Here is a 5,219-nt window from a genome sequence, read left to right on the forward strand (position 1 = left end):
GGATAGAGCCCTGGTCACATGGTGCTGAGGATAGAGCCCTGGGTCACATGGTGTTGAGGATAGAGCCCTGGTCACATGGTGCTGAGGACAGAGCCCTGGTCACATGGTAGTCAAGCATATGCTATTCTACACAGTGGAACCTCAGACCTCCAAGCCTGCACTTCTATATGATGTCCCTTCAAACAGGTGCAAACTGTAGGTATGAATGTTGACATTGTAATGATGATAACTGACACCCTAAACTCCTCCTGAGATAAATCCATTATATCTGTCCCACACTTGAATGACTTACATGTGCTCTAGTAAGCAGCCCTAAGTAAGATCAGTGGGTCACCAAAAAAACAAAAACAAAAACAAACATATGTATTAATTAATTAATTAATTAATTAAAATAAATAAATAAAAGAAAGAGAGGAACATGACAACAGAAGTGGTAGGTGGGATAAAGGAAGTATGCTAAGATTAAAGGCCAAGATTTGCATGTTTGGCATGTAATAATAAAACACAATACAAAGAAAAGTAAATAAATTTAACTACATTTAAAGAAAAGAAATTTCCTGTGTAATTCATTCTCTTATGCACCACCTTATTAAACTTAAAGCAAAAATGTGAATGTAAATTCAAATTTTTATATTTTCATATTTTCCCTAATGCAAGGCTCTAAAGATTAAACACTATAAACAATATTATTATATAATTGAAACCATGAAACATACTAAATGCTTCATAAAGTTTAAAGATAACAAGGTAAAACTTTATTATACATACTTAATGCTTCATAAATTTTAAGGATAATGAGGTAAATTTTTATTAGAAATGCAATTTTGAAAGAACTAGGTCCTCAGAATTTTTGTCCTATCAAACAAGGATTATAGTTTGCATAGTATTTTATTTTCAAAAACATTATAGTAAAACGCAGCATACATTTTATAGGATGGGTTGGGGACTGTCTGCATCTGGAAGTATTTTGTGATGTGACTATAAAATAGACTTTCAATTCTGATAGAATAATGCAAAAAAATACCTAACAACAGCAGCAACACGAATTTCAGATATAGCTTAGTCCAAGCATCTCATCCTAGTGACCTTTAGGACATTTCTCTTCCATACAGTGCTATGTGATGGCAGGCATAAACAGTTTGGCATACAAACATTCTTGTGTTCCTTTGTGGGAATCATGAGGTGAAATCTCCCCTAAAAAGTTATGCCTATATAAAATGTTCTACAAGTTTAATTGACTAATTAGAACTTCCCATGTACAGAGAGTTGGAAAGCTATAAATCCAGAGTCAAAATATCTTGAGCTGTCTTCTGTGCTCTTCAGAGACATTCACTCACACACCTGTCTGAAATGCCTGTGGCTTTCAGGTACAACATGGTGTAATGTTTTAACCAGCAGACCTTTCCCATCCACCAGTGCTGAAGCTAAGAAGACCACCATACAGTGTCTGGAAACAACAGTGTGAAGATTTCTTCACTTTGCTGTGATCTGCTGTGGTGGTTGGAACCTGCAGTTCCTGGTGCTGTGTGGGGAGGGGGAATCCTTGGAGAAAGGACACCCAGGAGTGAGCTCAGAGAGTTTGTAGCCTTGCCTCGCCCCCTGCATGCTCTCTCTGCTTTACACTTTTAGCTGAAGATGTGCCTGCTGCCATGCCTCTCCCTTCTCTACATCACCCCGTCATGGCTTGTTAGCACAGCAACAGAAAAGTAACAGAGACAACTGCCTGCCTGATGTCCCACAGATGCACCTAAAAAATGCTTTGTTTTTAACTTCCTTTTATTCTCTGACTAGAAAGTACTTCATAGAACCATTTCCACATCGGAGCATGTTGTTTGGAGAAAACAGATACAGGCACATGCTCACACATATTTGGCTCAAAAGCGAAACCAAAGCCACCTGTTAGCTTCTTCCCTTAAAGAAGTGGGGAGTGGAGAGCTTGCTAGAGGCTGATACCCAGTGTCATGCTCTGCCCATATTTGACCATACATAATTTCACATACAGAAGGGGGCAGGGGGAAGAGGTTTGTAGAAATCATTCTGGTTTAACCCTTGGGAGGGTCTCTCTCATCAATCCAAATTCTTTAAAAGGCCTGGGGATGGGAAATAAGAAATCATGAGAGAAAGAAAGACTATATTCCATACCCTAATTTGCAATGGAAGTACCCCAAGGAAACACTGCATCCGGGCGGGATCCTCACTGGGATATCTGTCTCCTTTAACTTGCTGTTGGCACTGAGACCTCCTCAACATGTCTGTAGTGAGATATTCTCACTGCAAACTCGGGGAACTGAGTATGTCAGACCAGAGCCCAATCAGATATGGAACCTCAGAGCAAGTAGCTTCTCCTGTAGGTCAGGGAGGGGGATTGTGACTCTTGCGCCTACTTCACATCAGTTTGGAAAGGCATGAGAGAAATGGAAAGGTCACCAGCCTTTACTGTGCTTGGCAGGGCTCCATCCACTCACATATGACTCATAGTGCTTTAAAGTCCATGTGTCAAGCTAATGGCCATGTGTCCCATAACTTTTGCCTTAAAAATAGTTTAACTAATGCAGAAACAAATAAGCCATAAAGTTTTAGGTAACTAAGGACATCAATGGGCAGACAGAGCACAGTACAGTGAGCACCTGAAGTCTGCCCTGGCTTGGTGTCATCTGACTTGTCCTGAGACAATACGGCCTTAGCCTAGTCTACTCTAATGAAGCCTCCTGTGGAGCTATCAGCAATACCTGCTGCCACCACTGTTTCCTAAAACATTTGATGAACTGCGGCTGCAGTCAGAAGCGTTAGAAACGTGCTCAGAGCTAATTGCCGATCAGCTCTACTGGGAGATGGAAAACTTAGACTCACATAGAGAAAGCGTTAGAATGGATTTCTCCAAACCCTTATTGTCTCTTCCCCTGACAAATCTTTGACAATCCTGCTGTTTTTAAAAACAACTTTGAATATTAAATCTATTTGTTTGGAACAGAGGCTTGAAAGAACACATGGCTGTCACAATAGCCAGAATAACAACAATATTTTTATATTAAGTCGATACCTGCTTTAAAAAAAAAAGTTGATAGAAGCTTTCTGCCAAATTTTCCTATCAGTCTTGATACGGAATGACAGCCAGATCATGTTAAACTCAATCAATGGCTAGTCAGCCTGAAAATCCAAAACTTTGAGTCTCATGAAATGAGAATAATATTCATCTGGAGAAAATGTATTTCCATGCATGTGAAACATATAAACTTTAGCTGTGCTAAATGCAAAATGAGCTGCAGAGTCAAATCTGGGCAGTTCAGCTAAGGACATTAGATCACAAAATTTACCTTTTACTTTTACACAATCTCACTTCTGATTAAGTTACTAACATAATTTCAATAGCATTCATTAAGAACATTGCTACTGGGGCTGGAGAGACGTCTTAGTGTTTAAATTGCTCTGGCAGAAGACCCAGGTTCAATTCTGATTCTGAGCACCCCCACACAATGGCTCATCACAGTCAATGACTCCAGTTCTAGTGAAACCAATACCTTCTGGCCTCTGCTGGCACACAGGTAGTGCACATCCATATTATACACACACCTATATATATATATATATATATATATATATATATATACATACATGAACACACACATGCCACTAAAACACACACATACATGTACATCCATATCATCCACATCCACTACACATATACTTATACATATACATATACATCATATACATATACAGATACATCATATACATATACGCATTCAGGCAAAGAACCATGAGCACAAAAGTCATAAAACCATTTTTAAAAAGGTTTCTATTTCTCATAGTTCTGCCTTCTTAAAAAACCAAACAAACCTCTCATTAGAACATTTGCTTCTTCTTGTAAGTGTTCTGAAAATTTCTCAGACTTAGAGAATTATAGGTGTGATACCAAGCCTGCAGGCTTGCCTAATTTGCTATGTAGAAAGCTCTGATCCCTCATGTCTCCTCCTGGCTCCTGGTGATCTCCTTAAACTCTCACAGCTTCACTTTTGGGTCTGTTTTCATGATTCTTTTCCTGAGATCCATTCCTGCCTTCAAGCTTGTAAAGAAAATCCCCTGACAAGACAATGTTCCTGATGATCACCCATACCTGGTCTTTCTCCTGCCCACTTTATGCCCTGTGGCTCAGCAGCAAGAAACACAGCACACCCCTCTTTTGTGTTGCTCAGGCCACACAGCAGCTACTCCATAATATATGGTAAGTCTGCACTCTCTTTCGTGTTTCACTCACTTGTTATGGTAGCATACCCTTGGTGCTTGACAAACAGGTCACATACAGAAGCAAGGATGAGCTGATTGTCTGTGACCCCAGCACTTGAGAACGGAGAAGGAGTGGCCAGCCTGAGCTACAAAATGAGACACTCTGAGCCAACAAAAGGAACAGCAACAAAAGCGGAGATGAAATTAACTTCTAAGAGAATGGAATAAGTTTATTTTCTCTGCTCATTCCATAAACTGCAGAGAAAAGATCTGGGTATTATATTAAAAGTAATACTTTAATAAGGCTCCAAATGGTTGTCAGTGATTGACAGAATATCCAAGCAGGCAATAGGCATGGGAAAAGATGTCTGACCTCGTTATCAGTTAGTGGAGGAGAGTCAGCACCCACTGTTGTCACTGTTCACTCATTGGAATGAATGGGCTGGACACTAACACTGTAACAGCACAGTATGCCCATGTGTCTTCAGAAAGGTCAGGACACTCATAGGGTGACAGAAGGAATTCAAATGAACAGACATAGAGAAAAAAGCAAAACAGGTCATGCAAGCTTCTAATCCCAGCACCAGGGGAGGATGATATCAGATGATTGTTGTTAAAGTTATCCTCTGACCTCCAGTATCACAGTTACACATAGGGATGTGCATGCATATACACATACCACTATCACACATACACACATGTATATCCATATCATCTGCACACTATAGACACACATATACATACATACATGCACACACACCATTAACATACATATATGTACATCTATATTATCCACATATATGCATACATACATATGTACATGAACACACATGCCTCTAACATACCCACATACATGGACATCCATATCATCCACATCCACATATGCATATATATATATATGTATATATGCGTTTATATATATACATATATATATACATACATAATACATATATATACATGCAGGGAGAGAGAGAGAGAGAGAGGGAGAGGGAGAG

Source organism: Mus caroli, chromosome 13 (assembly GCF_900094665.2).
Source record: "Mus caroli chromosome 13, CAROLI_EIJ_v1.1, whole genome shotgun sequence".
Taxonomy (NCBI): domain Eukaryota; kingdom Metazoa; phylum Chordata; class Mammalia; order Rodentia; family Muridae; genus Mus; species Mus caroli.